The following is a 27,567-nucleotide window of genomic DNA, read 5'->3' as shown; positions in this document are numbered from 1 at the left end:
GTCCCCTCCGCTCACGCGTTTGTCCAGAGGTGCCACCACACCTGGACCAGAGGGAGCGCACTAAGGCCGATCGCCACCGGTCAAAGCCTCCCGTTTACGTCGTGGGTCAAAAAGTGTGGCTTTCTACCAATAACATTCCTCTGCGATCCGTATGTAACAAATTAGCTCCCAAATTTATTGGCCCGTTTACTATCACCAAGATCATTAGTCCGGTGACAGTCCGCCTCAAACTACCTCCAGCGTACAGGAGGATACATCCCGCCTTTCATGTGTCCAAAATTAAACCCGTGTTTTATGCAAGTATTAATCTGCCTACTCCGATTCCCCCGCCGCCGCGTCTCGTAGATGGGGAACCGACATATTCGGTTAATCGTATTCTGGACTCGAGACGGAGGGGGCGAGGATTCCAGTACCTGGTGGACTGGGAAGGTTACGGTCCGGAGGAGAGGAGTTGGGTACCTGCTAGGGACATACTGGATCACTCCCTTATTGATGATTACAATCAGCAGGTAGGCCCTTCTGGGAACTCCAGGAGGCGTTCTTAGAGGGGGGGTACTGTCACGGTTGGTAAACCGTGATCTCTGGGTTTTGCATTTTGTGGGTGAAGTCTGTGTGTTAAGCGTCTGCACTGATTAGTTTGTGGGCGTCTCTGTTAATTTTCATCAGCAGCAGCTGTCACTCATTACCCTCTCTATATAGTGGCTTGTCTCTCGTCTTGTGTTTGTGAGAGCGTTGTTTCATGTTGTTAACCGTTCTTTGCTTTCTGTTGTTTTCTGCGTTTTTGGATGTCAGTGTCTTCCCCCGGAACCTTGTCCACTCTTCGCAACCACCACAAGCATCACGACTTACCTTCGGCTCGCTTCCCCGCAGTTCCTGTGCCACCCTCTCCTGCTGCCAACTCACCACCGCCATCTGGACTCATCACTTCCCTCCAACATCTCGGACAGTATCTCCTTCCCAGCGTTGTTTGTGTTCCGGTTTGTTTGTTTACCTACTCTCATTAAAACTTTGTTTATACTCGCACTTGCTTGAAAATTTCTCATCTGAAATAAACAGATTTTAGTCAAAATGATGTAGTTTATTATTATTTACTAATAGGTTAACTTTAGAATTCTGTTTCAGGTTCTAAGTAATTCCTGCAGAATTATCTGATAATTCTTTATTAATTACTAATGGGTTCTCAACATTTTCACTTTAGAATAGGCCTAATGTTTCAGGTTCAAAATAAGTCCTGCAGAATTATTTGTTCATGAATTATTAATTACTAATGGGTTCCCAATGTTTTCACTTTAGAATACTGTTTCAGATTCTAAGTAATTCTTCGGGAATTATCTGATAATTCTTTATTAATAACTAATGGATTCCCAATATCTTCACTTTAGAATAGGCCTTATGTTTCAGGTTCAAAATAAGTCCTGCAGAATTATTTGATAACTCATTATTAATTACTAATGGGTTCCCTATGTTTTCACTTTAGAATACTGTTTCAGATTCTAAGTTATTCTTCAGGAATTATCTGATAATTCTTTGTTAATAACTAATGGGTTCCCAATTTTTTCACTTTAGAATAGGCTTAATGTTTCAGGTTCAAAATAAGTCCAGCAGAATTATTTTATAATTCTTTATTAATTACAAATTGTATACCTGTATTATCACTTTTACTATTATCATCCTCAGGCTTTGCCTTACAATACAGAAATGTAATTAATGATAATGTGGTATATGCTGAGGAGGCACACATACAGTACTGTATATAAAATATAAAAACTAAGGTAATTATCACAAGGCACTGGAGTCGTGGTGGGGTTCCTATTGGAAGCTAATTTCTTACAAAACACAAATCACAAAACAATTCACTACATAGGCAAAGCCTCTATAAAATGTATTGCATTTATTAATATTTCATTCTCATACTACTACTACTACTATTGCTAATAACATTTATATGAAAGGGTCACAATTCAGTGTAATTGTGTAAAACTGTTCATTAGTAGGTACTTCATAGTTATTTTTCTTGAACCCTAACTAATAGATAATTAATAGTAGTTCTTCAGGAGGTATCACAGAATACATTAGTTATTGATTAGCTAATTGTTACTTAACATAATCATAAAATTATATTACATACTGATTAATTAACACATCTTCCTTAGTAGTCAACAGTAGTGAGTTAAGTGTTAATGAATAATCACCTGTTAGTTCTTCAATAATTCCTTATTAGTTATGTAGTAAGTAAGAAACAGTATTCTAAAGTGTTACCCAAATCAGAAGTAGACACTGGATTTTTCTCGCCTGTGAAGACATGCCTGAGAAATGCCAATTTTGAAGAAATGTCTACACTCCTTACAGAAGTAGAAGCTGTACTGAATTCCAGACCCATTACTTTTATCCACACTGCGGTTGACGAGCCACAGTCTCTGACACCTTCACACACTTCCTGGTTGGTAAACGACTATCTTCACTGCCTCCAAAACCATTCCCAGAAGACTATGATCATAACACTGTGAGTAAGGAGGAGATGACAAGGAGGTGGAGATAAAGGAACTGACTCATGACCAACCTGTGGAATCGCTAGAGAAAGGACTATCAGCTAGATCTGAAATCTGCTCACTCCTGTTTTCACACAAAAACCTACCTAACAGGTGACATTGTTCTCATCAGAGATGCCAACATTTAGAAAAATGGAACATTTGTTTCCAGGCTGAGATGACAAAGTTAGATCTTGTGCTCTTCACATATCCAAGGACTGTGTTAAGAAGCCCTATTCAGTTGCTATATGATTTAAGCTGATGAACAGTTGTTCAAGGGAGGGAGGATGTAGTGAATTAAATTAAAGTATATGAGAATGTTTAATATGATGTTTAATTCATTGTTTTCAATAATGACAACAGAAAGTTTATATAGTCATTTATTGTGCTGTTCAGCTTTAAGAATTTTGCCTATAAAGCTTTGCAGAACTAGAAGCTAGAAAAAGTGAACTAACGCTAGGACACGCTGTGCAAATGCACATTATTTAACATTATTTACTGTGTACTAGCACTTTATTCTTGCACTTTTAACATTTCTTACATCACTACAATTAAACATTTCTACCTCATGTTTATTGCTCTTGTTGTTGCTCTTAATGTACTCTTTGGTTAAATTCCTGTTGTCATGAACACATGCATATACTTGTTTTGTTAATGTCTTGCACCTTGGTCCATCAGAAAAAAAGACAATATATCGTCATATATGAAAATATATTTAATATGTGTTGGTATGCTGAAAAAGTGATTGCCTCCCTCATAGCGTTGCACAACTTCTGTAAAACAGTACTTTTGTTTTTTAATAAGTTGTCATTATTGCTTTCTAAGCAGAGAAGATAGAAAAAGTTTGAAAAAAATACATGAAATTCAGAATTTGATAAATAAAATAAAAAATTATTAAAAACGAATCTATTCAATAAGAAAAAAAGAAGTATTGTTACTGGCAGTTCCAGACTTTTGGACTTTTGTATGTGTAAGAGCACGTGATTGAATGTGTGTATGTCCGTACATGAAAGTGTGTTCTTTCATATGCGTGGACGAGTGCTTGTTGTGTCTGTCCTTAACTAACCCCAGCAGTCTCTCAGTGCTGGAAACAGATAAGGCAGCTGTGAAGGCCACAGATTGAGTGCCAGACGCTGTAAATCCAGGGTGCACTCACTCTCTACTGTGCACTGCATTGCAAACCTCCCTCTGGGATCCGTGCTGCATCTTTCTCATGCCTGATCCATGCTATAGTCACTGCCTTCTAGAACATAGGCTATATTTAATAATACCGTTCTAAATTTAAGGTTGTAAGAATGTTTTTTTTAAAGTAATTAATACTTTTATTCAGAAAGGATGCATTAAATGTATCAAAAGTGACAGTAAAGACTGACAATATAAGACTTTTACAATGTCTGTTTTTAAATAAATGCCGTTTTCTTTCTTTCTTTTGTTTTTACTTTCTATTGATTAAAGAATCCTGTAAATTATCACAGTTTCAACAAAAATATTTTGCAATATTGATAATAATAAGAAATGTTTCTTGAACAGCAAATCAGAATATTAAAATGATTTCTGAAGGATCATGTGTCACTAAAGACTGGAGTAATGATGCTGAAAATTAAATAATTTAGCTATAGATTCACAAATACACTAATGAAAAATAATTTGTTGTAAAGTTCAAAAGAGAGCTTTGTTATATACTTTTAATAAAACAAAACTGATATACGTGGGTGTGTGTGTGTGTGTGTTTGTGTATGTGTGGAAATAGTGTTTGCTTGATTTGACGGAAGGGGGGGACTGATAGTGTTCATGTAATCTTTATTTATTTATAATTTGTTATTATTATTATTGTTGTTAAGTTAGTATTCATAAACGAGTTATGTATGGTCTTTCAAGAATTTCAAGTTAATATTAAAACAATTTACGAAAAATATTTTTAAAGCTTGTGTCATGTGGTGCCCCCCTAGTTGTTGTGAATGGTTGGTGCCCCTGGGCACTGGCCCAAGTGCCCTTATGGATAATCCGGCTATGCTGTCAACATTATTGTCACAGTGTCTGGGTTGTGTTCCCTGGGTTTCCACTAGGTGTCCTCCTTTTCCACGGTGTCTGTCACCTTATCACTTCCTGTTCCCTTATTTGGTCACCTTCCTCCTTGTTTGAGTTAATTGATTGTTCCCCACCTGTCTCCAGTTCCCTCATCATCCTTCTGTGTATTTATACCCGGTCTGTCTGAGTCTGTGTCACGGAGTCCTTGTCTTAGGTGTGATACTTTTCGTAGTCTGCTCTTGCCGTGTGTTCTAGTTTTGGTTTTGATGTTTATTGGATATTCTGGTTTTGACCCTGCCTGGACTGTTTACCCTTTTGGATTGCCCCTCAATAAACCTCTTACCTGCACTTGGATCTCTCCTGTGTTTCCTGTATCACCGAACGTGACAGAAGGACTCCGTTAACACAGAGATCCAGCGGTATGTCGGTTGACGCTTCCTCCCCAGCCACCGAGCGGGAGAGAAGCAATCGGTTTGAGGGAACCTGCCTGGTCGTGTTTCGCGGGACCAGGGGAGGTCGCCGAGGAGGAGGTGGGGGAGAGGAAGCTCAGCATCGCTCTCCACCATGACCCCCCTTCGACTCGGGGCTCATGTGGGAGGGACCAGAGCCGCCGTCTCACCATGGCAGAAGGAGAAAGCCAGCGCCACTGCCCATGATGGCCGCAGGTCCAGCGCCACAGCACAAGATGGATGCCAACCCAGCGCCGCTGCGGTGCATGGCCACCAACCCCGCACCACGAGGCAAGATGGAAGCCAGCCTCACACCACAGTACAGGATGGCCGCCAGCTCAGCGCCACGAGGCAACATGGCCGCCAACCCAGTACCACGAAGCAAGACGGCCGCCAGCCCAGCGCCACAGCACAAAATGGCCATCAACCCAGCACCACGAGGCAATATGGACGCCAGCACAACGCCACAGCACGAAGTGGTCACCAGTCCAGTGCCACGGTGCAAGATGGCTGCCAGCTCAGCGCCAACGCACAAGATGGCCACGGACAAATTTCTCGATTACTTTGAGATGCTGTCAAAGATCCTAGAGATTCCCAAGACGGTTCACGTCATGGCTGCTGAACCAGCGCCACAGCCCAAGATGGCCGCCAGTCCTGCGCCACAGTACAAGATGGCCGCTAACCCAGCGCCGCTGCACAGGATGACAGTCACAGCTGACCCTCCGGAGTCGAGTCAGGTTCCAGTTGACCCTCCAGAGTCGAGTCAGGTTCCAGTGAACTCTCCAGAGTCGAGTCAGGTTCCAGTGAACTCTCCAGAGTCGAGTCAGGTTCCAGTTGACCCTCCAGAGTCGAGTCAGGTTCCAGTTGACCCTCCAGAGTCGAGTCAGGTTCCAGTTGACCCTCCAGAGTCGAGTCAGGTTCCAGTTGACCCTCCAGAGTCGAGTCAGGTTCCAGTTGACCCTCCAGAGTCGAGTCAGGTTCCAGTTGACCCTCCAGAGTCGAGTCAGGTTCCAGTTGACCCTCCAGAGTCGAGTCAGGTTCCAGTTGACCCTCCAGAGTCGAGTCAGGTTCCAGTTGACCCTCCAGAGTCGTGTCAGGTTCCAGTTGACCCTCCAGAGTCGAGTCAGGTTCCAGTTGACCCTTCAGAGTCAGGGCCAGTCACCAATGATCCTCCAGAGTCAGGGCCAGTCACCAATGATCCTCCAGAGTCAGGGCCAGTCACCGCTGACCCTCCAGAGTCAGGGCCAGTCACCGCTGACCCTCCAGAGCCAGGGCTAGGTACCATGGACTTTCCAAGGACAAGGCTGGTCACCGTTGACCTTTCAGAGTCGTGTCAAGTCACTGGTGATCTTCAAGGACTGTGTCAAGTCACTGGTGATCTTCAAGGACTGAGTCAAGTCACCGGTGATCTTCAGGATCAAGTGCCAGTCACCAATTATCTTCTGGGTTTGGGTTGTGTTCCCTGGGTTAACACTAGGTGTCCTCCTTTTCCACGGTGTCTGTCACCTTATCACTTCCTTTTCCCTTATTTGGTCACCTTCCTCCTTGTTTGAGTTAATTGATTGTTCCCCATCTGTCTCCAGTTCCCTCATCATCCTTCTGTGTATTTATACCCGGTCTGTCTGAGTCTGTGTCACGTAGTCCTTGTTTTATGTGTGATACTTTTCGTAGTCTGCTCTTGCCGTGTGTTCTTGTTTTGGTTTTGATGTTTATTGGATATTCTGGTTTTGATCCTGCCTGGACTGTTTACCCTTTTGGATTGCCCCTCAATAAACCTCTTACCTGCACTTGGATCTCTCCTGTGTTTCCTGTATCACCGAACGTGACAATTATCTTACTGCTAGACCTACTATCGCTGCCCCTTGTTGATTTCTTGGTCAGTTGTGTGTATGTTCATGTATTTGTTTGATGTTTGTTTGATTGTTGGTCTGTTGTGTTTCTAATGTACATCATAGTTTAATAGCACTTTTTATCAAATGTATTGTAATTGCTTTACTTTATTTTATGGTGACTTACCATCTGTCTAGGGACTGCAGGTGAAAAATAGCCTTCTGGCTAACACTGGCATATTGACAGAAATGTTTATTAATATGCATTGTCCCTGTAATAATAAATAAATAAATAAATGAATAATTGTGATACATGGGAAAAGCATGAAATAGAAATTACAAAAAGTTGTTTTAGAAATCTTTCTTTCTTTTTTCATTTTCATTTTTTTATTTTTAATGTTTTATATATTAAAGTTGGCTGGCAGTATGAACTATTACGAAACGATTTCAGAATTCTGTGCACAGTGTTTTGAGAAAAGTATTCACATGGTTTGTTATTTGTATTACTAAAAACTGTTTAGGACATTTACAAAGTGTTCAAATCACTGTTACAAGTTTTTTCAGAAAAGTGACCTGAGTTTGGAGAACTGCGTAAAATCGAATGAAAAAAAATATTAATAAATGCAATGACTATCAAAAACATGAAAAATATCTTATAGCACTGTATAAATGGCTGCGTCCGAAATCGCATACTTCTTTACTATATAGTATGGAAGAAGCAGTATGCGACAAATTAGTATGTTTGAATCTTTTGCGTTCATAAAAGAGTAGGCGAGAATTGCAATAACTCTCGCGAGATTCAGCTGTACGTATATTTAATTTGCGTTCTAATATGACTACTCACCTACTATATAGTAGGGAAAAAGAGTATGTGAAGAAAGAAGTAGGTTCGAAACCTTGAACCATAAAACAGTAGGCGAGAAATCTCCGGATGTCCTACTGCTTCAGCGAAGATTCTGAAGGGTTCATCGATGGATACTTTTCAATCCCAGAATGCCACGCGAAAGGGATAAATCGTCATCGAACGTGAAGGAGAGCAGCGTAGAGGGTGTTTGTATTATAAAACAAAACACGGTTCCCATGTGATAAAATAGTATTTGTTGAGTTACTGTAGAGTAAACTGTTGATTTGTTAAGGTGTAAAGACGCTAGCAAGTAACATTATAGTATATTTGTAATAAAAAAAACAACAACAAAACATGTTTTATTATGTAAAGCGAACAGCGGATCTCCAGTAAGCACATGTACGTCTCCAAAGTGGATTTGCATGAACCATATACATCTTAAAGACGATTAATTGTCTGTTTAAAATGAGACAGAGAAATATTCTAAGAGAATTGCAAAAGAGCAAATCACATGAACAGACATTTGAGTGAGAGATGAGCGTGTTATTATGTAGAATCCACTGTCTACATTGCTTTAGAAGAATGTAAGTAATGTAAATAAATAAATCTACATTAGGTAAACATCAGTTATCTATTTCATTTGACCATTAGTATTGTTGATAAATTGTGGAGCTCTTGTGTTGGATGAAGTGAGTGAACACATCAGCATCTATCTCAACATGTAAATGCAGTATATCACAGATAAATGACAGAGGAGACTGACTCTTGTCTGGATGTTACGGGGACAGATGAGACACACATGTGTTTATCTGATGAAGAGAGACTGATGAAGAAATGCTGCCATCAAAGACTCTCAGTGAGTACACTACAGTCATCAATAAAACATCTTTTAAATCTTAAGTTGTAGTTTATTAATAAACAGTTATTACAGCACTTTTCTGATTCTTGATTGCTGTACATTTGATGCAGATCTTCTGTGGTGGAGCAGGTGACAGCAGCATCTGTGGAAAAAACCTGAAACCAAAATCTAAAGTAAGATCATTCTGTTATTTCTAATACAGAAATGAAATGACACTGCGCTGTTAGAATGACTGCTTTTGTTTTGTGTTTGTGCATCTTTGCCAGATCTGAAATGTCTGCAGACAGCTGTGTGCTCTGAGGATGGAGAAGATGGAGTGCCATGGGTGAAATGCTCCATCACTGCATCTGCTCTTGTTTTCTCATCAGGACCAGATGCTACTGTGGTCTCTTCATTTTCAGTGACCCCAGAGCCAGTGAGAACATCTAGAGAAAGACCAAAAGACACTGAGGATGTGATTTTGGTCAACTTTATTCTGCTGGTTTCTGTTCATACAACATCAGTCAATAAAACCTGAGTTTCAGAAGTTTCTAAAGTATCATCAAATAATGTCATGAAGAATCTGGAAGTCAGGCTCCATTGACTGATACTGTATGAACACAAACCAGCAGGAGAAACCTGACCAAAATCACCTTTTGTGTTTGGACAAAGGATTGAACAGAATGAAGGCAAGTCATTAATGACTGAATTTATACGTTTAAATGTCTGGCAAAAAAATCAAGTCATACTCCACATTTCATACCAGATGGGGGCAGTAGGCTATGCCTCAATAAAGTGAATTGGTCTACTCTAGAGAGTAACAAACGAGAAACAGCATAGTCTCTATGCTCCGCCCCTACCTTCACAACAACAACCCTACAGCCATAGCCGAAGCCTAAGAGAACGTTTTGCCTCCAGACGAACGTTGGTTGATGTCAAGTGATCTTCAAGCTACTCCCCTTCACCTTTACCAGTGAATAAGTTCCTATTCGTTTTGTTCATATTACATTTTGAGTTGTATATACACTTTTTTTTGAATTAAATTAATTTGACAGACAGCATTCTGTCAACATCATTGGTCAACATCAGACAGCTGATGTTGACAAAGCTAGCGCCAACCAACGTAACCAGAGCTTCCAACTCTCAAGCATTCACTGTGAGACACACGCAATTGACTCTTTTCACACGCTTTCACGCCACACATCAATTTTCTCACGTACAGAAAAACCATAAAGCAAAGAGGACACAGAGACCAACAGACTAAGTTAGACAATGCAGGATATAAAAAAATGGGTAAGTTATAGCTAACGTTAGCTAATTATCAAACGCAGCTACGGTTAGCCATCGCTAACATTAGCACGTTTATCGAACAGCCTTCGATACATTTCTATGTTATAACTTCCTGAAAAAAAATACACAAACATATAAAGCAAACTTCTAGCGAAATACTAACAGCATCTAACTTACCAATCCAAAAGAAATGTTGCAAGTTCGGTGTCGAACCTCATTTCTTTCAGGTCCATCAGTTGTCTCCAGCGATTGAAAGCAGTGCCGATGTTTACTCTGGTTCGGCTCCTTTTCTTATCGGATTTGATTTGTGATTCCGAGCGCGGTTGTTTCCCTGTAGCGGGTGGTGATCTCTTGCCAAGGGCTTCAGTCATCCTTCCGCTCTCTTCCCTGAACTAAAATGAAGTAGTGGGCTGTACTTTCCACACGATTGACATCAGGTATAAGTACGCCCACAAGCCGTGCGAGTTAGTCGTGTATGGCAGGTTGGCTGGTGGTTATGTTTCCCGCATACTGCCTCCCATGGCCGAAACTGGTATTACGACACCAGTCGGGCCGGGGCTAGTAATGCTAATGCTAATTAAGGTGGATATCTCTGCAGCACTATAACTTGACATTTTTTTAATGACATCATCGCCCTTATTTCTTCTCATTCTTTTGATGCGTGTAGGTAATTTTTTTTTATATTTTTACCTCAATTTTTGCACATGGCACCTTTAAAACCCCAAATAGAAACTGTAGTAAATGTATGCATGCATTAATATTATAGTAGAACATTGAAGAAAAAAAGCTTTAAGAAATAAGCAGCTTTATTGAGCATTTTTCTGCCCAAGACACAAAAAAGCATTCACAAAATTCACATTTACATGTATTAGTTGGCCAGACACTTTTATATGAAGTGACTTACAGTGCTGTTATTACAGGGACCTCAATCCCTCTGGAGCACCTGGAGTAAAGACACACCGGTGGAGATTGATCCAGCAACCTTCTGCTTACCAGTCCAGTTCACTACACCACAGAAATAATGAAGCTATATCAAATTAACATGCAACTGTGAAAATATAAAATTAAATTCAGCAATAAACAGAATGCTGACAACATGATATACATTGTTTTACTCTGTGTAAATGTTTTACAGGTAGTCATGCTCATGGTGAGCAGACACAAATGTTTGGAGCAGACACAGCAGCAGTCAGATCGTCCCGCACATGTTCTCCTGCTCTTGTTCGGGGTTGTGTGGTACAGGGTCTTCGTCATGGTCTGCCTCATCCTCTCTGTGCACTCAGACAAGGAATCGATGTCCCTCTCTCATCATGATCAGATTCATTCTGACTGCAGCAGTGAGGGACGTGATGGACGGATGTGGGTTCACCGTCTGTATACATTCAAAAACAGAACAATATCTGAATAAAGTTTTGTGTAATGTGTTGTTGACTTGTATTTTATTTATTGTGACGGTTACTTTTATTTATTATTTTACTTGTTTATGCATGTCTCCAGTTGTTGTCAGTAAATAAAATATAGCCTAATTGTTTCATTAACACATGCATTCATTCATTACTTGACTGAATATTTAGATGTATTCATCTTGGCTGCATTTGTCTAGTGTGAAGTCATGCATAGATATGAAAAAAAAATAAATTACAATTTGTTTTACAAAAAATATATATAATTATTAGTCACCATTTATTATTATTGTTGATAAGTGTTGGGGTGGGCTAGAAATGCTTTCTGAGGTAATCTTAATTTCTAAGTAGTAATACTTACATTTTTCAAGTGTAAAATCAAAATTTTTCTCCAAAGGCGAGATCTTCAAGCAGCTGACCAAGTCTCATTTGTGCAGACAAATACTGCAAAAGCTGAAGAAAACCGTACGAGGTAGGGTTGTGGAGTTATTGATACTATGAAGGGTTTAATCTTCAAGGATTAAACTTTGGGTCATTTCAATAGAGTTAAAACATAAAAACAACACAAATATATTGGTTAAACTACAATAACAATAAAAGGGCATTTGTGTATTCAAAAAGGAGCAAATTGCATCAACATCAAAATATTTAGATAGTAATTATTAAACCTGTAGCAGACAGTCATATATTTGAAGTTGTTGCGCTTGTTATGACGTCATAGGTCACATGATAACGTAAACATCGCGGACCACATTCATACTCACGGAGATTTGGCTGTAGAGTACGAACTCTTTTAGCACTCGTTAAGTAAGTACTTATTGAAATTAAGTAGCCTACCTACTCGTTAAGTATGCGATTTCGGACGCAGCCAATGTCATCCTTAGGTTCTTTTGATTTCATTGTCATGGACTTTTAGTTTGTTGCACATCACCTTCCTGCTTCCTTCGTTCTAGTTTCCTGTCACTCATCAGTCAGCATGGACGTTCATTAATCAGCACACCTGTTCACCCTTTAGTTCATTATTACTGTGTATTTTAGTTCCTCTGTGTTCACTCCTCAGTTGTCTGGTGTTGTTTGTGCTACCCACACTGTTTCGCAGTTGGCTTATGGTATGTTGTTTTCTTTAATAAACTGTGCTAGAGTTTACTGTTCCAGTGTGTTTTAGGCCATATTCCACTGTGTGAACGATTTACCCTGAAGTAATTAGTCCTCTAAAATTATGGGATGTTTGGGAGTTTGGAACTGCTTTTCTGTCCTCAGAATTTCACAATATTATAATCTCTCATATTTAAACACCTTCAAATTAGGCACTAAATATCATTCTAAATCATCCAAACAAGATGGTTGTGGTTTATGCAACCGTGTGCAATTCAGTGTGAAAGTGAAAAAAGATGTCTAATTTTTAAGCTTGTTGGTGAGTTCAGACTAAGGAAATTCGCAAAATGTCTTGATTTCTGTGTTGAATTATCCTGAATGATGTTCTGGTGGAAAATAATTCAGAATAAAGTTTGCTCACTCTTGGTCTGTTGCTATGGAAAGACCAACAAAGGGGATGAAGGTAGAGGACAGTTTCAGAGATGTTTGCAAGTTAACTGAAATACAGCGGCCATGGGAAGAGCTGTGCAGATCACAGGACACCCTTATTACATTCATACAAAACAGTCTAAACTGCAAAAACTTTTGACAACACAGTCATTTTTATTTTATTAAAATATTAAATCTTAAAGGATTAGTTCTTCCAAAAAATTTTTTTACATTGTCATCACACACACACACACACACACACACACACACACACACACACACACACAGGGAAACTTGCATTTGCAATGCTTCTCTTTTTTTTGACAACAGATTTATAAACCATTCTCATTACAAACTTGGGAAGATGCTTGGTGAATGTTGCATTTTCAAATGCACGTTTCAAGCAACTCAAACTTGTAGCACTTGTAGGACCGCCATTTACTGTGAACCGAGCTGCTCCGAGACCCTAAAAACACTGATATTATGAGTGGCTCACGTTAAAAGATCACAGCGGTTCACTTTTTATCACGCTGTGCATCAGATTGCATATTTATAGAATTAGAACACAGTCTTTCTAATATGATGATTGTGCTAAAACATATCTCATTCCTAGACATTGTTAGAATTAATATAAAAATAGTTGCCAGCTAACTTGCAAGTACTGTTTTATATACTTAGAACAAATTTTTACTTTGGGGCTTGGCGAGTGTTAATTTTAGGCCATGCCCACACCATTAATTCAAAGAATGTCTTTTGTCCTTGGAACGCAAAAGGAGATTATTTGAATAATTTAGTGGTATTTGTTCCTAAGACAATTACATTTGACTCTTGTGATGTACAATACCTTTTTATGATGACTAAAATTTAAGTTGTATTCACTGGAAATTTCACCTATAGCTTTCAGATGAATGATTAATTTATAAATCAATTTAACGGAAGATTGTAAGTGACTAACAACTTCTATTATTTGAATTTTATTTGCACAGCATTATATATATATATATATATATATATTTATTATTATTATTATTATTATTATTATTTTTTTTTTTACTTTTATTGATGTTACATGGTTTTGTCATATTTTTATCTATTTAGTTTTCATTTTTAATTAAGTTAATTTTTTTTAATTTTACTACTTCAAAAACTTATTTCAGTTAGTTGTCAAGGCAACATTTAAAATTCTAAGTAATTCATATTATATGTGTATTTTATTTCAGTTTTATTTCAATTACCAATTTACCTTTTTTTTACGTTTTATAATATACAGGTGCATCTCAATAAATTAGAATGTCGTGGAAAAGTTTATTTCAGTAATGCACCTCAAATTGTGAAACTCGTGTATGCACACAGACAGAAGTAGTTTAAGTCTTTGGTTCTTATAATTGTGATGATTTTGGCTCACATTTAACAAATACCCACCAATTCACAATCTCAACAAATTAGAATATGGTGACATGCCAATCAGCTAATCAACTCAAAACACCTGCAAAGGTTTCCTGAGCCTTCAAAATGGTCTCTCAGTTTGGTTCACTAAACTACACAATCATGGGTAAGACTGCTGATCTGACAGTTGTCTATAAGACAAACATTGACACCCTTCATAAGGAGGGTAAGCCACAAACATTTATTGCCAAAGAAGCTGGCTGTTCACAGAGTGCTGTATCCAAGCATGTTAACAGAAAGTTGAGTGGAAGGAAAAAGTGTGAAAGAAAAAGATGCTCAACCAACAGAGAGAACCGCAGCCTTATGAGGATTGTCAAGCAAAATCAATTCAAGTATTTGAGTGAACTTCACAAGGAATGGACTGACGCTGGGGTCAAGTCATCAAGAGCCACCACACACAGACGTGTCAAGGAATTTGCTGAACCACAGACAACGTCAGAGGCATCTTACCTGGGCTAAGGAGAAGAAGAACTGGACTGTTGCCCAGTGGTCCAAAGTCCTCTTTTCAGATGAGAGCAAGTTTTGTATTTCATTTGGAAACTAAGGTCCTAGAGTCTGGAGGAAGGGTGGAGAAGCTCATAGCTCAAGTTGCTTGAAGTCCAGTGTTAAGTTTCCACAGTCTATGATGATTTGGGTTGCAATGTCATCTGCTGGTGTTGGTCCATTGTGTTTTTTGAAAACCAAAGTCACTGCACCCATTTACCAAGAAATTGAATACCCCAGAGAGTCAATATGGTATCGTCAAGGGGAAAATGAGAAACAAGAGACCAAACAATGCAGATGAGCTGAAGGCCACAGTCAAAGAAACCTGGGCTTCCAGACCACCTCAGCAGCGCCACAAACTGATCACCTCCATGCCAAGCCGAGTTAAGGAAGTTATTAAAGCAAAAGGAGCCCCTACCAAGTATTGAGTACATATACAGTAAATGAACATACTTTCCAAATGGCCAACCATTCACAAAAAAGTTTTTTTTTTTAATTGGTCTTATGAAGTTTTCTAATTTGTTGAGATGCTGAATTGGTTGTTTTTTTTTTAAATGTGAGCCAAAATCATCACAATTAAAAGATCCAAAGACTTAAACTACTTCAGTCTGTGTGCATTGAATTTATTTCACAATTTGAGTTGAATTACTGAAATAAATGAACTTTTCCACAACATTCTAATTCACTTAGATGGACCTGTGTCTATATATATTTTTTTTAATAGTTTTATTTTAAGGCAACAACACTGGTTTGTTCCTCACACAAACTTTTTCAATTGGTACATTCTTGAAAGTGTTCTTTGTGATTTGTTGTGGGAAGTCGTGGCCTAATGGTTAGAGAGTCGGACTCCCAATCGAAAGGTTGTGAGTTTGAGCCCTGGGCTGGCAGGAATTGTGGGTGGGGGGAGTGCATGTACAGTTCTCTCTCCACCTTCAATACCATGACTTAGGTGCCCTTGAGCAAGGCATCGAACCCCCAACTGCTCTCCGGGTGCTGCAGCATAAATGGCTGCCCACTGCTCTGGGTGTGTGCTCACAGTGTGTGTTCACTGCTCTGTGTGTGTGCACTTCGGATGGGTTAAATGCAGAGCATGAATTCTGAGTATGGGTCACCATACTTGGCTGAATGTCACGTCACACTTTCACTTTTGTGTTCTGCAGTAGAAAGATTGATCATTTTAGATGACCTGTTCCTTTCAAAATGTAAGAATGAGTGAAATATTATTTTCCTGCTGGTGTAATAAATCTAGATCGGCTAAGAGCTGTCCTCACAGTCATAGAAAATTCAGCTTCTCAGATATTTGCAAGACCTCAGTGTGTAGGTGTACTTTTTAAGACCATTCTGCGCTGAAGAACTGATCATGATAGAATGTCAAATCTAAGACAAATCACAATAACAGGCACAGAGATGGTTTTATCCTATCGATCCCAGCCACAATTTTTAAAACCAAGCCAATGCTGATGCAACATGGCACATTGCTGCTAATGTAACTTTAAGTTCCTCCTTTTTAATTGTTTATCTTTAACCCTAACATAACCTCACACTCCTCTCTAAACTTAATCCCACCACTGTCTCCAGACCTAAACCTGATGCAAGGGTTAACGCTGCCTCAAACCCTAAACCCAAGGGATTAAGCATGACCTCCAGCCTTGAAGGAAAAGGTCAACATATCATGCACTTACTGTGGGTGTTAATGGTGTGTTATTCATACATTGACAGCGAGTGTTTAGTTTCTGAAATATCTGTGGCACATTGCAGCACTCTCTGGCTCTGTGTGCTGTTTCAGAGAGATGGCCCAGAGCAGGGGGAAAGGGCTTGTTTGGATTATATCCCACTGTCTGCATTTAGTCATCTCCTGGAAGCACAAATTGAAACTTTTGAATGTTGAATCTCTTGTTGACTCCCATTCTCACTTTTAAACATTTTTTTACTGCCCTGCCTCTCCAATTATTTTTTTGATTCCCCATCACTTTTAATCCTATCTTTACTATTCCTCCCATGACTCTTTTTTTAATTTATTTTTTATCTCCCTCTGCTATTTTTACATTGCCTTCCCACCTTTTAATTCCTGTGCTATATTGATAGTGGAGTTTCATATTTTTATTATGTAACACTAAGGAGAGATCACGGGATGTGCGGAAGTCAGCTGTCTCTCACATTCTTCTTCTGGCCTGTGTCATGGAATAATAGTACAGAAAGAGTTCACAAAAACATGAACGACTGGAGTGTGGAGCGTATTCCAGCATAAAGTTTATTGTAGATAAGAGTAAGATATTGCAAGAATGCTGCAATATCTAATACCTTTTCTACTCTGATGAAATAGAGGATCTGAGAGTGGAAAGAAAGACTGATGAGAAAGTTGGTTTGAAGGTTATACAATGTGTATATATATATATATATATATATATATATATATATATATATACATATATATGTGTGTGTGTGGTGGATGTTTAAATGTTCACTGAAATTCACAAAAATAATAATAATTATAATTATATAAAGTTGAAGACTAAGGAAAAACCAAAAGTGATAGGTAATAACTGTAGGAATAATAATCGTAATATACTGTGTACATACTGTACAATATGTTCTGTCCTTATGTGTTTAAAAAGTTGCTTAAAAATAAGCTTAAAATAAAAATGAAACTGATATTATAAAGTTTTTGATTATATGCCAGAAAACAGAAATCTGGGGGATGTCTGGTCATACCCTTCTTCTCTGGCCTTAATGTTTTCCAAGTGAACTTAAAAAAGAAAAAAAAAAGAAAAAAACAGATCGGGGGATGTCAGGTCTTTCTGCTCTCCCTCTAAATGATATGTTAATGCTAGTGACTGAAAAAGGTCACTCTTGCAGTTGCTCTTCAGATTATTATACTATATATTAAACACATCACTTGTTCACCTATGTATGAGTTGAACTGCCTAACCTTTGCTCACAGTACCATTAAGTATATTTTAGAGGCTGGGTGCTGATGCATCTGCATCATGCCAGCTGAAGCATTTGGGTTGACAATCCAGAGACCAAACATTCACTTTATGTCAAACAACAGCATTGCAATGTTTTCCCTTCTCAGTCTGTCTCTTTCTCTCTCATATACACTGTCCCTCTCTCCTTTGCTCTATTGGTTAATAAAGGCATGTGCGAGTCGTGCCTGCAGTGTGTGCTCTGTGGATTGGTGGTGAACTTTTTCCCCATTTAAGTACATCTATGGCCTAGACAACATTGTCCCTAAAGAGCTGTTGGCCACTTTACCCTCCCTGGTGTGTTTGCTGTGTAAGACACTCATTGTTCCATAACTGGCCATTGCTCTGGCTCTATAGTCAGACACATCAGAACAAGACCCAACCCAAGCTGTCTAATTACAGCATTACATTTCTCATTCTATTCTTCTGTCTCTCTTTTCTGTCTATCACTGTTTGGATTGCTTCTTTCCCTTATAACTACATTACCATGGTCAAAGGTCACACTGTTTTTCCTTCTCTGGTATGTCTGAGTCTGTTTATGTCTCAGACACTGTCTAGCCATGCAGCAGTTTTAGCCCAACTAGGTAAAATGGATGAACTTAAGTACTCCAACAGATTCTCTTATTCTCTCTCTTTATAACACACAAACTTTTATTTTGCACTAACATATACATTTGACGCAAGATAATCTTTGAAGGATCTTCACTTCTTCATTCCATGTCTGTCAAGCACTAAAGAAGAAAAAAAACCTCATAAAAGTAAGCAATATGATTCATGCAGTATAGTCTTTTGAAACCATGATGACTACATTTAAATTGTTATTAAATGAAAATCTTCCTTTTCACGTAACCTAGTTCTCAATTAAATATCTCATCTTCAGAAGTGTCATTTTTGGTCAAATGTCATTGACTTTTTGTCTCTATTTCTCTCAATTTCTTTTCTCTTCTTTTGTCAAGTCTTGCACATTTTTTACTTTCTTATCCAATTTTATAAATTGAAAAGCACAAAATTGTTTATTAAGCTGATGCCAATAACCTTTGTACTTTTAATTCACTTGCTGTTTGACACAGTCAGAGCCAGCTGTGAATAAGCAGGACATGTTCAATTGTGATTTTTGAATTCAAAGAAAAAGTATATTCAATAGATTATTTTTGCACTTGGAGCCTCAAAGACAAATCAGTTTGATAATACTTATAAAAAAACTATCTGTTAGCATTCTTTTTCATCTAATGGCAATTACTTCGCTGGCATTATGCTTTAATAAATACTTCAATATGAAAATAAATATATTTAAATCGAAGTTGTGTTTTTGATCACGTGGTTTATTCTAATATTTTTTTTTCTTCTGGCTAGTAGAGGTGATAAAGCCAAATATACATGTTTTTAAAAAACAAAAAAACAAACAAACAAGAAAACTTTATTTTAAATAAATGTCAAAGGAAAATAGACCTTTTGTCATAATCATGGTGTAGTATGGTGTCTACCAGCAGGGGTGGAGGGGGTGACACTAACCAGCCAGTTCCTGATCACTTCAATCAGCAGTCCATTTGTCAGCTTTCTTGATTTCCTAGTCAAGCAATGATCAATGAGAGCACTAGTATATGCTAGTCTTGTCTGGTTAATGGCATAGTACACAAAAATTACTCATTCTCATGTCGTTCCAAACCTGTCTGGCTTTTTATTTATTAAGTTATTTTGAAGAATGTAAAAAAAAATGCCTAATGCATAAAGTCATACAGGTTTGGAACAATATTAGAGTGAGTAAATGATTTCTCCTTCTCTTTTTTGGATCCTCTCACCCCCTTGTTAAATCCCATACCTGTTTTTATTTTATTTAATTTATTTATTTATTTATTTTTTCAGTTACCCAGGTCTCAACAGTCCTGAATCAGGATTTCTATAAAAATAAAAAACAATTCTTGGTAACTATGACATTACATTTAATCATGTGAATCCTCCATAGACTCTTGTGACGAGTCTCTCTACTCTTCTTGCTACAGCTGGTTAGTGGGTGTGGCTAGGAGACTCGTCAACGGAATGATGTCCACCTGTTCATCCCTCTTTTTAGGCTGGCTAGTGTAGGAGTGGGACTTTCTCTGGGTTTATTTTGTGTTTGCTGTAGGCTCTGGTTTGTTATTTGATTTAGTATTGTGTTTCTGTGGCTATTACATTTACACCCATGCACCTGACAGACATTACAGATGACCACGTTTTCTTGTTTAGATATATATTATTTTATTTGTGTTAATGTTTATTTCTTGCAATCCAGTCACTGTGTCCTCCATTTCATTTGCCACGGCTTTGAGTCGGTCGTGACACTCTCCTGATAATGTGTGAATGCTGTCCGAAACCCAAATCCTGATTACCCAATGAGCTCTCACAATTGGCCTGTTGGGGGCATGGGGGTGGGAGATGCAGGATGAGGTCGTCCAGTTGGCTTAGAGAGTTCCTCAATAAGTTGAGGATAATGCTCTGACATCGCTGTGGAAAGACAGAAGGGACTCTAAAGGGGTATTAGAAGCCAAGAGTACAACAGTTTTTGTTTCTTCTGTTAACTGTGTAATTTGTTGGTAATGAAAGAGCAAACATAGCCAGCATCCTGTAATCAAATATTCTGATTAATTTAGTTTTTTTACTTCTGCTTATATCAGGGCCTGAATTGTTTTGATCATTTCCTCAAGTTAAAAGAGGTGGTCCTTGCTGCAAATGCTATTTATTTTTGTGACATACTGGATGTTTTTAATGTAATCATTTTCATTTTCAAAACCAAGTTAAGGAATATACTAAAATATACCATGATCTTAAATTAAAATCAAATTTGAAAGTGAAAATGAATGTGTTATGAATGAAATCAAATGCAATTTTGAAATTAAATGATAGGCGTGTTATTTTTTTCTTGCTGCTAACCACATGGTTTCAGGTTCAAGTCCAATTAGGGTGACAAAAGAAACTGTAATCACAATTCTTCATGCTCCCTATTCACTATGCCAGTGATAAAATATGTGGTAATCCTCATTCCCTGATGGAGGAAACAGAGATGTTGTGTCTGAATCCAACACTAGGGGTCGCACTTGGAAGCCCAGACACCTCTGACACCATTGAGAAACGGCTAATTAAAATTGGTGGGAAAAAATTGCATAGCTGGCCACGCCCAGGATATCTGGGTAAAAATAATCAGCGTGGCATTAGATCATTCATTTTTTTCGGAGGAGTCGAAAGCATCTCAACCCACTCAGACACAGTTCAGAGTTGTGGCATGAGGGACATACCATATGTAACGGAGATGTTCCCTTTCAGTTGGACACTTCGACGTTGTGTTGAAGTCTGACACTAGGGGTCCCTATACAAAATGCCACAACTACTGAACTGTTTTACTAACTGTTTTACTGTTTGAACTGTTTTACGCAAAGTTGACAAACCCAGCGTGTCACAACCAAATGCACCTCTCCTTCTCGTAACCTTCCAATGCCCAATGACCTCACTTCTCACTGCTGGAAAGGCCTCTATATAAGGCAAAGGTCACCTCAGCCAGAGTCTTTTCAAAAATAAGAATTCAGATGAAAAGCTGAAAAGTCCTGGTTGATAATGTTGGGAAGCGTTCTTTTCCCAGTGAAGAAAGAACGCTATGAAACCACATCCTACACAACCTGGGGAAGTAACGTGTGTTTACATCCTATGATCTAAACACACGTTGCCGGCAGCCATATCACCCTGGAGCCCAAGACCGGTTTCCCACTGAAGCTAAGCAGGGCTGAGCCTGGTCAGTACCTGGATGGGAGACCTCCTGAGAAAACTAGGTTGCTGCTGGAAGAGGTGCTAGTGAGGCTAGCAGGGGGTGCTCACCCTTTGGTCTGTGTGGGTCCTAGCGCCCCAGTGTAGTGATGGGGACACTATACTGTCAACAAGCACCGTTCTTCGGATGAGACGTTAAACCGAGGTCCTGACTCTCTGTGGTCATTAAAAAAAATCCCAGGATGTCTTTCGAAAAGAGTAGAGGTGTGACCTCGGCATCCTGGCTAAATTCGCCCATTGGCCTCTGACCATCATGGCCTCCTAACAATCCCCATGTCTACTGATCGGCTTCATCACTCTGTCTCCTCTCCACCAGTTAGCTGGTGTGTGGTGGGTGTTCTGGCGCACTATGGCTGCCGTCGCATCATCCAGGTGGATGCTCACTGGTGGTGGATGAGGAGATACCCACAGACTATGTAAAGCGCTTTGAGTGCCTAGAAAAAGCGCTATATAAATGTAATAAATTATTATTATTATTATTATGAACTCACTGAAGGTATGTACCACATAGGAAAGATTTCTGTGATATGCTCCATGTGAGGGGAAAACTACCAAGCACAGAAACAAGATAGATAGTTGTCCGCCTGAAGGAAACACTGAGTCCTAGTTAAGGACAGGGCAGGGGACAAATGCACATAAGGGGCCACAATAGGAGCCGCTAAATATGGAGCACTAATCTATTAAAAGAGATCATCCAATGAATCGAGTAATAGATTCAAGCAGTGACCACCTGATCTTTAAAAGGATTGGTGGGGACATTGAGCAAATATCCAGGTGGCATGAATTCAAGGCATGATTCGCATGGAGATCCCTCTTGATGGATGTGAGTGCAGTCAAGCAGGCCGTCTTCATAGAGAGGGCAGCAAGCTCAACTGACTACAGGGGCTCAAATGGATCTCTCTGTAAGGCCTGAAGGACCACAGATAGATCCCAAAAGGGGATGATGTGCGGCCATGCAGGATTTAACATCTGGGCGCCTCTTAGGAATCTGATGACCAGATAGTGTTTCTTCCACAAAATGTGCAGGTTCCAGAGATTTGGGCGCGAGTGTCAAATTGTGCCTTTCCCCTGAGAGAGAATGTCTCTCTGCAGAGGAATCTGCTCAGGAGGAGCTGATGCCAGCAGCACCAGGTCTGAGAACCAAGTCTTGTTGGGCCAAAAAGGGGACACCATCAAGACTTGCTCTTTGTCCTCCCTGACCTTGCACAGAGTCTCTGCGATGAGGCTCACTGGGGGAAACGCATACTTGTGTAGACCCCTGGGCCAGCTGTGCACAAGTGCTTCCATGCCAAGAGAACTCCCTGGTCAGGGAATATCACAGTGGACAATGAGTGGATTCCAATGAGGCACACACATCTACTTGTGCCTGATTGAATCGACTCCAAATTAACTGGACCATCTGGGGGTGAAGCATTCACTCTCTTCGGAACGAGACCTGGCATGAAAGGAAGTAAACTACACAGTTGAGGTCGCCCGGAATGTTAGTGGCACACAAGGACTTGAGTCTCTGCTGGCTCCATGATAGGAGATGGTGGGCAAGTTGTGATATACAATGGGAGCGAACGCCACCCTGATGGTTGATATAGGCCACTGTCGCTGTGTTGTCCGTCTGGACCAAGACGTGCTTGCCCTGAATCAATGGACAGAACCTCCTCAAGTCCAAAAGCACTGTGAACAACCCTAGGCAATTGATATACCAATGCAACCAGGGGCCTTTCCAGACCCTGGAAGCCACACACCCATTGCACACAGCACCCCAGCCTGTCTTGGAAGCATCTGTTGTTACAACAATGGATCTGGACATCTGTACTAAGGGAACCCCTGCCGCAGAATGGAGATCTTGTCAAAGGCTGAAAGTATGGTGACACTCCGTTTTGATTCTCACACGATGTGTGCCATGGCACCATGACCATCTTGGGACTCTGGTATGAAGCCAATCCTGAAGTAGTCTCATATGCATCAATCCTAGTGGTGTCACCACGGCTGAGGATGCCATATGCCCCAGGAGCCACAGAAACTGTTTGAGAGGTACTGCTGTCTTGCACTTGACTGTTCAGCACTGACTGGGCACAAACCTCTGAGAGGCATGCTGTCATAGTGACCAGGTCCAGCACCACACCAAGAAAAGAGATCCTCTGCACCAAGGACAGTTTTCTCTTTTCCCAGTTGACGTCAAGCCCAAGTCAAGCTAAGTGGTTGAGGACCATGTCTCCGTGTTCGCATACCAAATCTCGTGAGTGAGAAAGAATAAGCCTGAGTCAAGACAGTTGAGAATCCAAATGCCTACCCTTACAGATTAACTATTTGGAGCACGGATATCCATTAAATGGGCAAGGGTGGCCTCCTGGACTTTCGTAAAGAACCGAGGAGACAGAAACAGCCTGAAGGGAAGAACCTTGTACTGATATGTCTGACCTTCAATGGCAAACTGTAGAAATGGCCTCAGTCTTGGAAGGATCTATAAAACTTATTTATAAGGCTTATTTATACTCTGATATCCTGGGTGTGGCCTGCTATGCAAATTTTGCTCACCAATTATCATTGGCCTTTCCTTAATGATGTCAGTGGGGTTGTGGGCTCCCAAGTGCGACCCCTAGTGTTGGACTTCGACACAATGTTGAAGTGACCGACTGAAAGGGAACACACCAGATTGCTCTTTGGAAGCCTTTCTGTAATTAAGTGTCCTGCACCCTTCTTGAGATCAAGAACAAGTAACAATAAGTTGTGGGTGTACAGCTGACTGACTTCTGAAAACAAAGTTTATGATGTAAATGAAATCTCACTCTAGTCATCTGGACAGTCAAGTCATTATTTTGGTGGTTCCAGGCAGGCATGAAAACAGGTAATTATAGTGCATAATACACACAGTTCTCCTTTTTTCACTGCTTAACTCAGTCCAAACACATTGGAAAATCATTGAGGTCAGTGTATGTTTATAATAGTGATATGGGATATGCAACAGATCTGAATAGAGGTTTTCTGTTCAACATAATGTATGTTTGTGTGCCAGGACTAGGTGGAGTTTAGAACTGCTCATCTGTTGAACACTGAGTGTTTTCAGCATGTTTGTGTTTTAACTTACCATTTTCACTTTACCTTTTCTTTCAAGAAAAGAATGGTAAGTTTTAACAATAACAATTCGATCAACAGCACATCATTATTAAATCAGACTAATTCACCAAAGAACCACAGAAAAAAGATTGAGACGATAATCTAAAATGATTACTGGTTGTTTTTACTGGTTTATCACATATCTACTAGTATATCAACCTTAATGCACACAAATAAAAAAAATTCTGAATACTTAATATGTTACTATCACACTAAACTATCTTTCCACATAATATAACTTTGAGAAAATACAATGAAAACTCTTTTCAGGGTGGCTGGTTATTTAAACGTCTTATAATAGTTTGTTTCTTGGATATGTTTTCTTATTTGTAAGCATATAGTGTCTGAGTCTTTAGGCTAATTACAATTAAACATTTAAGGTTTGAGAAGAGACTAAACTGGAATTACAGGGCTAAACAAGACAATTCAATTCAGGTTACTCCAGGGTTCTATCAATATACTGGTTTTAAAAATACAAACAATATAAATACCAAATTCTAGGCATTTACTGCATATTGATCAAAATTATGTATTAACCAGCGAAGTGAAAATGTTTGTCACGTTATCAGGAAAAAACATGACCATAGATAAATAAATAAACAAATAAATAAATAAGGCTGAGACTGAATTTGTGTGCATCTGGCAAGCAGTCATTCATTATTATGACATGTCATTCATTCAAAAAGCAAACAGAAAAGTACAGATTTAGCTAAAACAAAACAAACACAATCGATAACCTGACAAATGCTCTTTTGAATGTTTACATTCATAAACAAAACAACATGATGAAAAATGTCAGAAATCGGGTCATTAAAAAAAAAAAAAAAAAATATATATATATATATATATATATATATATATTTATATATATGTATAAAATATATAATAATGCAATAAAACAAAGTTGAAATCATCTGTATTTTTCCTCAGGTCTTGATATGAAAATCTGAACCAAGACCTTTTTGAATCTACAAAAAACGACAATTTGTAAACATGGTCTACATACACAATGAAATAGAGTTATTAATCATAATCGTAATCATAATCTGTAAAAATGGCCAACACATGCACACACACACAAACACAAACACACACACACGTATATTTGGGTTGAACTGTTCTGGAACAGTGTTTTAAATGCAACCTAGCCACTGATTTCTAATTGTATCCTCTTTTGGAAGACGAAACAAAGTAGTTTCGCTTACACATGAAACACACAGCATCTCCACGACATGGCTTCTGCAGCAGCAACAATACTACAGCGAGGAACAAAGTTACGCCTTCTTTCTTTGCGTAAACATTTGGGCGGTGTTATGCAAATCTTCCCACACAGTAACATAGAAATGTGGGGGCATGTTAGAAAGAGGCATTTTAGGAAGGTGTATTCTTAAGAACTTTTATTAAGAATACCTCTTTGGGTTTGAGACTTTAGTCTTTGCAACTTTAAGGATCTTATCTATGCACAAAGAGCTTGTAACACTCCAAAAGAGAAAGGAAAACTTGAAATCGCATCATATGACCCCTTTAAGAAACCACAAAGGGTAATTCATTAACTATTGATAAAAAATTATGTTGTATACAAGACCTAATTTTACTGAAATACAGCAATTTTCAAGGGTTTTCTGTGCATGAAACCTAAAATAATAATAAAACAACACTGGAAGGCCATATATGAAGCAGGATCCTCTGGGCCACACTTAGCTGCTGCTTCACGCCACACACCACAGCCAGAAAATCATCACACTGAGGTCTGTCATTTGGTGATATTTTTTCTGACATTTGGCAGCTGATTGTGGCCTGCTGGAATTCAAATCTAAATAACATTATTAGTTTTGTGACTAGGGGCCCTAAAATACACCCGGTGCAATGCGACGCAAGGCGCAGCGCAAGTGTGTTTGCTAGTTTCAGTCCGGCGACGTTCACATTTTCCCGTCCAATGCCACGTAAATACTGTCAAGTTCAACAACATGATGAATAAATATTAATGGTAACACTTTACAATAAGATGTCATTTGTTAACATTAATGTATTAACTAACATGAATGAACAATGAACAATACATTTATTACACAATTTATTAATCTTTGTTTATGTTAATAAAAATCAAGTCATTCATTGCTCATGTTAGTTCACAGTGCATTAATGATTACAAACGCAACTTGTGATTTTAATAATGCATAAGTAAATGTTGAAATTAGCATGAACTAAGATTAATAAATGCTGTGGAAATATTGTTAATTATTATTAATGTTATTTATATATGTTCACTAATGTAATTAACTAATGTTAACTAATGAACCTTATTGAAGAATGACCGCAGATGAGACATTAAGTGCATGGCACAGCGACCAACTTAACATTTACAGTTTAATGTAGCAATGTGGTCGCTCAGTTTTTCAAGATCAGTTTTAATCGTGTAACTGTTAATAGATTTGAACAAACAATAAAAATTGTTACTACACACAGGCCGTATTGATTGCAAATACAAAAACAAGATGAGTAAAGGAAACGAGATACTTATTAAAATTATCACCCTTTACTTAAATATATGAACACAGAAAACCGCTGTTAACAGGTTAATATAACATTTCCCATTCTTTGACTAGTAAAATAATGGCAACTTACTCTGATGAACATGGCTTTCCCCGGAGCAGCTGCGAGCGCTACGTCTTCTTCTTGTGTGACAGGTGTCAGCGTTGAGGCACAATACGGCCACCTGGGAGCTCAACCAGGTACTGTCACTGGAATATTTACATGTGGTGTTATCATAAGAGAACTGTTCATTTTAAATACTGCGGTTATCACTAATATCGGTATATCGTCACACACTAAATTAACACAATATCGATAATTGTTGTTTTGAATATCACGGTTATCGTCAATGCCGGTATATCGCGACACTCCTAATTCAGACGCATTGCTGCAAATGCCTACCTGTCATAATGGATAGTCATAGCATGTATCAGAATTAGACTATCATCTATTTGCTTGCACACGAGCAGCTCTGTTTCAAGGCGCGTTCTGTCTTTGCGCTTG

General features: G+C 38.9%; 2 long non-coding RNA genes across 2 annotated transcripts; one reads left to right on the top strand and one right to left on the bottom strand.

The window, feature by feature from the left end:
* Positions 1 to 7,511: 7,511 nt before the first annotated feature.
* LOC132106758 (uncharacterized) lies at positions 7,512 to 9,235 on the top strand. Its single transcript, XR_009424194.1, has 3 exons — positions 7,512 to 8,534; positions 8,648 to 8,710; positions 8,906 to 9,235. It is a non-coding gene; the product is annotated as an uncharacterized LOC132106758 (long non-coding RNA).
* LOC132106762 (uncharacterized) lies at positions 8,825 to 11,060 on the bottom strand. The gene is made up of 3 exons (XR_009424198.1): positions 10,940 to 11,060; positions 10,711 to 10,811; positions 8,825 to 8,962 (listed from the first exon to the last, which is right to left on the bottom strand). It is a non-coding gene; the product is annotated as an uncharacterized LOC132106762 (long non-coding RNA).
* Positions 11,061 to 27,567: the final 16,507 nt, after the last annotated feature.

This window comes from Carassius carassius, chromosome 2, assembly GCF_963082965.1.
Source record: "Carassius carassius chromosome 2, fCarCar2.1, whole genome shotgun sequence".
NCBI lineage: Eukaryota > Metazoa > Chordata > Actinopteri > Cypriniformes > Cyprinidae > Carassius > Carassius carassius.
This window is presented reverse-complemented; position numbering and strand designations above follow the sequence as displayed.